The 11,326-nt window shown below is 32.1% G+C and overlaps 1 long non-coding RNA gene across 1 annotated transcript in view; it reads left to right on the top strand.

The window, feature by feature from the left end:
• The window catches only part of LOC145293211 (uncharacterized), a 269,161-nt gene that overhangs the window by 82,230 nt on the left and 175,605 nt on the right, over window positions 1-11,326 (top strand). The window contains exon 2 of the long non-coding RNA XR_013869693.1: window positions 5,545-5,634. This is a non-coding gene — a long non-coding RNA (uncharacterized LOC145293211). The remainder of the gene's footprint in view (window positions 1-5,544; window positions 5,635-11,326) is intronic.

The raw sequence follows: 11,326 nt of genomic DNA, 5'->3' as shown, positions 1-11,326 counted from the left end.
CACCGTGATCTGAGGACAAAAACAGAGGATTAATGAGTTCAGTTGAGGGTCAAGAAAAGAGGAGCAATCCATGGAAAGGTGGTCGCTCTTCCTTAGATCTTGGTGTAGTAGCCAATGAAAGCCAAGCCTTCCAGTCACCGTCGACTACCCTTGAGCTACTGTTTTACTCCAATAAGTCATACATATTTATAACTAGAAGAGGAGACTCGAAGTTGCCCGGGATTGAATGATGATCAACGAATACCTCTGTCCTCAATGAAATCTGTGACAAATTGATTTCATTACCTGCTCTTGTCAGGGACCCACCGCGGTGCATCGGGAGAGAACTTCATATGCCTCCCCGCAGTGACTCGGTCCACAATATATTGTAGTCTACATTGTACTGTAGAGAACCTACTGTTGATTTTAGAAATTTATCTGTAAATAATGACATCACTTAAAGTTTAAAATGCAAAAGTCAAGTATCATGGTTTAACTGTGCTCTAAACAAAAACATTCATTTCGAACGCGCTCCTGTCTTATTAACGAACATACTGTTAGTTTTATACATCGACCATTTTGTTTGTGCGGTGATAGGTTATTTAAGGGTATTAGCTTTGGTCAAAATCAAACTTTATTCTTTAATTAGATGTTTGGGTTCCATAGCAAACGAACTCATACACGAAGACAAAGTGTCTTATATATATAAGGCAAAAGTGGCGAACACGTTTTTCATGTCCAAGAAAGGCTTTTTGCGGCAGGGGGGGGGGTCTCGAGATCGTTACTATTTTTTACAACTTTTTATATACTCCCTAGATTATAATATCTACGATTTGCGGACGAACGTCGTGTCTACATTTATTTACATTGATTTTTAAAAAGATTTACACTATTCCGTCCTTTCGCGTGTTTGTATAAATAAAGCGAAACTCATCAAAGCCAAGCCGCTAGCGGCCTTTGATCAATGTGGGGGAAACCCTTCATATCAGATAATTGCTATTCATTTGAGAGTTCCCCCCTTTTTCGAGGGAGCTTGGTTTTCCCAACATCGTGGGAAAACAAATAAATGAAACGGCGGAAAGTTAGTATAAACAATTTCGCCGGGCTTAGTAGCTCAACTACACGAGAAGGCCAAGAGCTGGGCTTGGTTGTCAGAGGCTATTTGAGATGTTCATCATGAGGCATTTTTTTAGGGAGAGAAAACTTATCCCCCCCCCATCCTCGGCTGTGACAACCTTTGAAACCAACTACGAAGAGAATAAGGTGATAATATGAACCGCAACAAAGAGCGAACGTTTATTTTTATTTATTTATCTATTTTTATGATAAATCATTAAGGCTATGACAGTAGCATATTCTTTTTTTGTTTTGACTCTCAGGTTATATCCATTGATATCTTATATGTTTTTATGTAGACTGATGTGGTTCTCGGTTGATTAATTGTGTCTAACCGTGTCGGATATATACTCGAGTGTAAAAACAATGAAAAGAATATGATGTTGTCCTAGCCCTATAGATCATATCCTGTTATATAGCAGGGTACATGTTTGGGTGGAAAGGTTTGAATATCTTAAAGTTCGGAGGTGGCCTCAATCGATGAAACTAAAGACTTCCGTCCGGAGATTTTCATCTCTTTGACTGGCGCAACTTTAAGCAAAAAAGGCGCGCCTGGGTACTATCCCCGATGGAACAGCGCACACAGTGTGGTTGGATAGTGCGAAAAGGGTTCTCCGTCTCCCTATCTATCTGTATTTCCTGCTCTCTCTCTCTCTCTCTCTCTCTCTCTCTCTCTCTCTCTCTCTCTCTCTCTCTCTCTCTCTCTCTCTCTCTCTCTCTCTATATATATATATATATATATATATATATATATATATATATATATATATATATATATAATCTCAGCATACACAAGTGAAATCCGATGTGTTACGTTCTTTTGTGACTTTTTTTAAATAGCCTTTTTTATACATAAACATTAATGTCCATGTGAGTTTCTCCACAGACGAAAAGAACATGGGTTTATGCCGAGGACACGGTTTTTTTTTTTACATATCAATAACTAAAAATGCAAATGGATTTAGAATATGTATAACTGTATACTATGAAGAACAGTACACTTTAACGGTAGACCCATCATGTTATAAACAGCGCACATTATAACAATGCAACAACAACCAAAACGAAGAGAGAACAAATTGCTGCTACGTGTCATCTATGCAACATTACTCCAACTGCATACTTTTATATGAGTCCATCTTATCATGAGCTAGATATTTACTTCGTTTATCCGTAGGAAGTTGTGACAGAAGGCCGTAAGGTGGGGAGAAGCGGGAAGGGACCCTCTGGCCTATTAAAAACTGCATGGACAACCCTGTCGGCATTCTCAGATCCAGAAACCTCAAAAAGTTAGCGATAAACTAACTGCTCTCCAAAAAGAGGAAGTAAGGATGGACCTCCTAGGATTATCCAGGACTAATACATCAATCTGACGGATAAAAGGCCGCCTAAACGGCCCCGTTTCTGCCAGTCTGATTTCCAACAAAGGATCTTCGACAAGAATTTCCTCGCTTCTGTTGCTCTGAGCATGGGCTGTAAGACAAACTCCGAAAACGTTTTGTAGCCACGATCGAAAAATAATATTCATACAAATACCTTGAACAGCTACGAAGACGAGAGCAGTACCATTAAAAACGAGTTACCTCCTGTGCCCCAGAATTTATTTTTCTACATAGCCACCATTATTCTCAATGCACTTTTGCCAGGAATTCAATGACGCATTTCTGCTTATGACAAGAGTTGCTTTCTTAGAGTCTTGCACCGTCAATATCTACAACAGAAAGATAAAACTCTCAGGTCATGAATGCATAAGTTCAGTTATAACAATGCGATTTTCAATCACCCGCTCATCAATTCGGATGGAATAAAATAGGAAGAATTACTTTTCGAACGTCCCTCGTTTACTTACATGCATAACCAACGTAATTATACTTGATCTTTTTTTTTTTCTAACCGCCCAATAATAGCATAGCGTTTTTCAAATATTTCCCTTAATGCAAACTTCTCAATTTACTTTCGTACTCAGAATTTTAAAATGCTGATAATAACCAGGAACTATTAGAGAGAGAGAGAGAGAGAGAGAGAGAGAGAGAGAGAGAGAGACACACACACACACAGAGACAGAGAGAGCGTAAAAAATAAACAAGTAGAAGATATATCTTATAAAAATGAGTTTTGATCATTTTTTTTTTAGGTTTATAGCAATATCGGCGATCTTGCATATTTTCAGATGCAAGCGACTTCCGGTTTTTAAACTCGTCGGAAGCGATTTCCGGTTTTTAAAACTCGTGTTGCTTAATCTGAAAACCCCGCTCATATTACGTTCCTTTAGTTAATATATTATTAGTAATAATCTGAATTTAAATTTATTATCAAGTTTAATTAATTTTGTACAAATCCACATTATCTTTTCTTTTGATTTTATTTAATTCATTATGTGTGAAAAATTAATATTTTTTAACTATATTAAGAAAACATTCATTCATTGCATGTGTTTAAATCAGATGAATTTATTATATTTGAAAAACATTTTACTTTCAGTATTATTTCTTTAAATATTTTCTGTAAATACACATTTATTTTTCTTAAATATAAGTAAATATTTGCTTTTTAAAAACCTGTAAATAAACAGTTAAAAAACAACTGTAAATAAACAATTATTGTTTTAATTTGTTAATAAACCTGTTTATTTTTTTATCTGTAAAGCAACATGTTTATTAAAAAAAATATCTGAAAATAACACATTTTGTAATCTGTAAATAAATACATTTATCTAAAAAAAAAAATTAAAATAAACATTTTTTTACATATATCACTAAATATATCTTTAAATAAACATTTCTATTTTAAAATATATGTAAATAAATATATTTATTTTTTAACATCTGTAAATAAATATTTTTATTCCTTAGAAATCAGTAAATAATCATTTATTTTTAAACATCTTTAAATAAAGATTTTATATTTTTTTTAGAAATCGGTAAATAAACATACTTAATTATTAAATGTCTGTAAATAAATATATTTATTTTAAGAAATAAAAAAAGACAATGTATTCATAAAAATCCGTAAATAAAGATATTTTCTTTTTGCTGACTTAGATTTTCGTAGGTGTTTTCAGATTTATTAACATCGTTTACTTCTGATGAGCTTCAAAACCGGAAGCTGCTTGGATCGACAAATATTCAAGATCGACTCGATTTACTTGTATAATCAATGCAAAGAATAAAAATCACAGAATTCTGTGAAAGAACGAAAAGAGCATACCCGCTTAGTCTTTTGCAATTCGGCCAGTTTCAAACATAGTGACTCTTGCAAATTTCCCTTCGCTCCAAGCAACATCTCATAGATAAAAAAAAAAAAAGTAGCTAATGTTTTCAGGATGTCTCTCGATGGAATCTCATTAGAAAAAAAATCTTTATCACAAATTGAGATTTTTTTTTCATTGTTTTAAAATTTGTAAGAATAGCTCAACATAAATAACTGCAATTTGTGAACTTATAATTAGAATGGGCTCAATTTTTTTTAATGTTGCCATTTGAAGCTTAGTACTTCATAAAATCATGTGGGTGTTTTTATTATTGGAACAATTCATACGTCAGAACACACACACACACACACACACACACACACACACACACAACAGCTGAAATAAAGTCGGTCACTTCAGCTTGCAAACGCAGATCATAATATTAGAATCAGTACATAATTCTGACAGACGTTAAGGCATTTAAAAATAAATTTCAACAATATTTCTTGCGGTTGACGGTGGCCATGTGGATTTTGCCCTTGCTAATGGAGTCAGAGATGGCTTCGTTGCTAGCTTTGAATCTCCCGACTGACCCCGAAAGGATCAAACACTAGTGTCTGTAGGTATTTAATTATTATAGTAAAAAATATTATGACAGCCCCTTTAAGAAGCTCGTTTCTTATCGTTGAGCACTTTCTTTACATTGAAAAAAAAAGTCAGTCACTTTAGCTCGCATGCGCAGATCATGATGTTATAATCATTAAATCACTATGGTCTGATGTTATGATATTTAAAAATAAATGTTTAAATTTCAACGATATTTCTTGCGGTAGACGGTGGCCGTGTGGATTTGTTCCTTGCTAATGGAGTCAGAGATAGTTCCATTGCCGGGTTCGAATCGTGACACCCTGCACTGATGATTCCCGAAAGGATGAAACATTAGTGTCTGTAGGTATTTAATTATTATATATATATATATATATATATATATATATATGAGAGAGAGAGAGATAAGGAGATGAAAACATAATATCACTAAGTTCTTTAAGATAGCTCAATAGAGCAATACTAGAGCTATAAAGATGTTTTATGATACATCGCTTCACCAGGAACAGACGTGCATCTTTATGTTAATTTCAAAAAGGTTACAGTTTTTTTTTTTTATTACCAACACATACGTACTATTGTTTCGGCACATCATTGGTATTTAAATATATAATAGATTTCTCATATGTTATTTATTATCTTTATACCAACAGGGCGATTTCTCAGTGCGAAAATATGTACAAAAAACTGAAATATACATGGGTCACATCAACCTATCAACAATCGGATGAATTCAAAATTTTGTAAGTTTTTAATATTATTTTTATATATATCCTCATCATATATATTGCATCATATAGATATTCATTATTTAGACTTTTCGTATAAATATTGGAGTACCTATTTACAATGCCTCCCTACGGGACAGAGTTAGACACCAGGGTCGTTTTTTAACGTGGAGAAAAGGTACAAAAATAAAAAATTGTCTCAGTCGTGAAGGACTGATCCTCCACTGAAAGATAACAAGAAATGGAAGTGCAGCATCTGGAGAACAGATACTACACTTTGATCTTGGCCAATGGAGTAGTGTAATTCAAAACATGGCGGTTAAAAGATCGGACTCGTACAGTATTTTTATTCATTTAAAATTTCTAATTTTTGGCTTATGTTAAAGCCTTCATAAGGAAGGTTTAGACAATAATTTTTTTCCTGCTAGCCATGATAGTGCTTGGCACAGTGTCTGGCTGTCAAAGCTAGAAGTTTATCGTCCACTTCAGTGTTTGCGCTGGATCATGCACACATGTGCTTTAGAAATCCATTGTTTATAAGCACGGTGAAAAGGAAATAAAAACATGATGCTGTAAAGATCAGACTCGTACGGTATTTGTATTTTGAAATATTTTTTTATTTAAATTTTCTAATTTTCGGCTTATGCGAAAACCTTAATCAGGAAGGTCTTTACAGTTAGACTAATACAAAACACCAAAACACACTTGCGTTTGATGTTTCTATTTTCGTTTTTTTTTTAATGCTTGTACAGGTGCTATCTTTTCCTTTCCGTCTTCTACCATGCTGTATATCTTCAACAGCACAAGTTCCGGTTAACTATAATTATTATGTCCTATTGAGCTATCTTTAAGCACTTTGTTATTTTCACCTATATTTGAATACCAGATGGGATAATTCTTATTCCAATTGCTATATATATATATATATATATATATATATATATATATATATATATATATATATATATTTGTGTGTGTGTATTCACGTTTCATTGAAGAGCAGATACAACTTTTGTTGTCATAACAACGTGCATAAAGGAAAAAAATGCTGCCCATATATATATATATATATATATATATATATATATATATATATATATATATATATATATATATATATAGTTAGTTAGTTATAAAATATATATGGCGATATATATATATATATATATATATGGCGATATATATATAACTACTTCATTTATTCACAAAAAATTAATATACGAAAGTATAAATTTATGCGTAAACTTTAAGTATTTACTTCAAAAGTGCTCAATACGTAGGTAGAGCTATTTAGTTAATTATAAAATATATATGGCGATTAAGCTACACTGAATATTCCGCGTTTAATCCACTCTAGGACTCTTCATATATATTTTATAACTAACTAGCTCTACCTACGTATTGAGCACTTTTGAAATAAATACTTAAAGTCTACGCATAAATTTATACTTTCGTATATTAATTTTATGTGAGTAAATAAAGTAGTTATATATATATATATATATATATATATATATATATTCAACTAAATTGATAAATTCCATCAGAATCGAAATTGGAAAAATAAAAATTAGTAAAAGAATTCTTGAAAGAATCAACTTTCAAATAAAAACTACTTTTAAACTTAATACAGCTGAAACGATCAATTGGTTCTCTTACATTGAAGATAAAGAGAAATGCTCTTTAATCCAATTCGACGTTGAAAACGACTACCTTTCAATTACCATGAGGCTTTTCGAGAAAGTATTGGAATTTGCAACTCTTACTTTGATATATTAGAAGATGAAATAGAAATTATAAAGAGATGCAGAACAACTGTACTACTAAACAATGGAGAACAATGGATTAAAAAAGGCCAGTTTTTTTTTTTATGTTTCTATGGGTTATAGATTCGGCTGAAATGACTGACCTAGTGGGATTATATATTTAATCAAGGACATTGAGATAGAAGATATTGACTTGTACAGAGACGATGGACTTATAATCATAAGAGGCTCAGATGTCCCTAAATGTGAAAAAATGAGAAATATAATCCTTGATGAGTTTAGAAGAATTAGTTCAAAAGTGAAAATATTATTAAATACTAAAACTGTTAAGTTTGTTTTTTTTTTTAGATGTAACTCTAGATTAAAAAATAAAATATATGCACCCTATAAAAAGATAATACAGAGATATATAAGTAGAAAACTCAAATGACATTGCAACTGGTGTTGTAACCCAACATCTGGTTTACGACTTCCGGTTGCGCATGCGTACATAAACAAATAATCAATGCGACAATAAAACATACTGTTTTACTGTGTACATTTTCAGCGTCCCAATTGTTTATTTTTTTCGCGTTCAAATTATCTAAATAAACAATTGTTAATAATTTCTGCATTTCTTTTTTACATCATTCGTTTAAGTTATTTTAACGCAATTTTCTTACAAATAAATCTACTTTAACCCGTTGACAACCATAAGAGCATTTTACAACGGCGATTTACCCATTGCCTTAATTTTTTAAAATTTATTCTCCATTTTTTAATACACCTTTCTTAAAAACATTCATACATTTTCTTCTAAATTACCAACATAAATAAATAACCCCGAAAATGTTTTTTTTTAATTTGCTTTACAAATAAATCAACGTGACAATAAAACGTATTATTTTACTGTGTACGTTTTCAGCATCAAAATTGTTTTTTTTTTTCGCGTTTAAATTAAAAGATATATCAAAATTTGAATTTAACTTCAAGTATTATGGTATCTGTTCAGTGTACATTTACTATAAGTATGGCAAACCACTTATAATTCAATGGCTCTAAGTTTTTTTTTTTTAAAATAAACAATTATAAACAGAACGACTCATAGAAATTTATCTATATTCTTTTTTCATTTTAATATACTTTCATAGAAATGTTTCTATTATGTCACAAAAACTATTTTCTTTACATCACAAATGTCGCGCTCATACATTAATTCCTTAGCTAATATAGCATACTGACCCAACGGGTCACGGGTAGTCTAGTATAAAACTAAAAGTTAAAATAAATACTGTCTGGTATATTTCATAAATAAATGTATAAATTTATTAAGATACAAATTAAAAAAATTTATTCAATATAACTAAAAAATGCAGTTTAATTCGGCCCCTAAAAAGTAGATTTAATCTTTTAAAAATGTTGCAAGATTCTTAAAATAAAAACAAAATGGAACAATTCTCTACGAGTTTTGAGACGGACAATCTGACCCAACGTCGGTGAACTGCTCCTCTCCACCGTCTACCTGATTTCAAATTGTCTGAAATATTGTTTTCCGACATTCTCATTGTCATTTGTATTAATTTGTACTACCTTCCCTTTTTTCTTTCTTCCTTTTTTTTTCTCTCTCTCTAACTGACTACACAAACCCTCTATCACTCGCTTTAATCTTTTATACATCTTCCCCGCCACTTTTCTTAACGGATAACAGCCGTAAAGTTTTTGCGTTTCAACTTAATATCAACTACTTGAGATGGATTGGAAAGACAAAAAAAAAAAAAAAAAACTTGATAAATGGATGCCTCACGAATTTAACGACCACCAAAAGAAACGCTTTTATAAAGGACATCTTCCTTTTTATGCAACAAGAACGCCCTGTTTTTCGGCTGGGTTGTAACTTGTAATGAAAAGTGGGTTCTTTACGACAACCAGTGACATTCAGCTCAATGGTTAGACGCCAACAAAGCTCCACGACACTTCCTGAAGCCAGAGTTACACCAAAAGAAGGTCATGTTGACTGGTGGTCTTTGATCAGTCTCATCCATTAGTTTTTTGAATGCAGGCGAAACTATTACAGTGAAGAAGTACTATCAAGAAATGGCTGAAATGCATAATGCATAAGAAACTTTGACAACGACACTCAGCATTAGTCAACAGAAAAGGCCTAATTCTCCATGACAATGTCCGGCTGCACGTTACTAAACTGACCCTGCAAAAGTTCAACGAATTGAGCTACAAAACTCTGCATCATACGCCATACTCTCCAGACCTCTCATCTACTGACTATCACTTTTTCAAGCATCTCGCCAATTTTCTGCATGAGAAATGCTTCAAAAACGTAAGCGATATAAAAAAAAAAAACACCTTCAACGACTTCATCGCCACCAGCACGCAAGATTTTTATGTTACTGGCATAAACACACTTGTTTTTCATTGACAAAAGTGTGTTGATTTTGATGGTGCTTATTTCAATCAATAATTTTTTTGTTTGAGCTGAGATATGTTCACCTGATTTTACAAATTAAAAACCGCAATAACTTTCTTGCCAAACTGATAGATAGATAGATGAATTGATATATACACTAGAACCTCGATATATGGCATTAAAAATTAGTAACAAAATACAATACAGTATACAATACACATGTATATAATCATTAAACATTATAAATAACACCGTAAGGTGGGGCAAATACCGTAACTAGGGGCCGGAAAAAACATCGTATTCCACATCGTAACCTGAAAAAAACGCATCCTAGGGCCACCGTATCCTGGACTACTACTGTGTGCGTGTGTATAATATATATATATATATATATATATATATATATATATATATATATATATATATATATATATATCTATACACCTACAAAGTTGAATATTTTTTTAACGTTAACATTAATATTAAAACCTACTTGTTCTATTTAAAAATTATTAAAAGGGACTTTTAATATACTCCATTATGGATATGCGAGCGACTTTATGATGGTTCACTAATCTACATATTCCTTTTGAAAAACGAACTTCAATCAACTATTCATTTTAATGGTTTATTATTGGATGATTGGTTTTATTTAACTATTATGTTTGGTTCTATTTATGCATATTTTCTACATTGTACATAACTGCATAGAATTTAGGATGAAAAAGTACATGTAAAAGTGACCTTGTGCATGTGTCGAATGGTCTCTACCAAGATTCTCTCTAATTTTTTTCTCTACAGATTTGAAACTTGATATATAGGGAAGTTGGATCCATAGAACAATTTCAATTTGGTTTTTAGCCGGTTAAAATTGCTAATAAAAGGGATTAAAATTGAAAAACAAATTTGACCTTGACAGGAGTAAGTCGACTAAACCTGTTACTTCTAAGCCTATACAAATATACATTCATAGCTTGAAGTTGCTTAATTTTTAACCTTTCTTATCAATAGTTTAAATGGTAACAGCTAAGACTGGTGTGCTAAATGTTTAGTGTGTGTGTGTGTGTGTGTGTGTGTGTGTGTGTGTGTGTGTGTGTGTGTGTGTGTGTGTGTGTGTGTGTAGAGTTCTTGCGGACTTTGGGGATTGTGGGGCCACCCTTTAATTGCCATTACTCCCAGGTTTACTCTGACCCGGAGTGGTAGTACCTGTTAGGGTCCCAACTATGGGTTAAATAAAAACCGACTTGAAAAACGAAAAAAAAATATTAAAATTTTTTTTCTTCAAAATCACTGGATTCAGCATTTAATAACCTGAAAAGGGTTGATATGCTGTAAAACAAAAACAACCAACCAACCTTATTTCGATTTTAAACAAAGTCCATTATATGATTTTGATTCTAGAAAATGTTTAAAATTTGAGGCTTAAGAAGAAATTGAAATGCAGCTAATCTTGCTTAACTGGCATTGAATAGCTATTTATCAGATTTTATGCAACTCTGAAATGTATATATTATCAAAATGTGAGGTGGTGCCTAGACAA

This window comes from Euprymna scolopes, chromosome 14, assembly GCF_053919585.1.
Source record: "Euprymna scolopes isolate OS-2025 chromosome 14, ASM5391958v1, whole genome shotgun sequence".
Lineage (NCBI taxonomy): Eukaryota > Metazoa > Mollusca > Cephalopoda > Sepiida > Sepiolidae > Euprymna > Euprymna scolopes.
The sequence above is the reverse complement of the archived record's forward strand: the minus strand, read 5'-3'. Positions and strand labels throughout refer to the sequence as shown.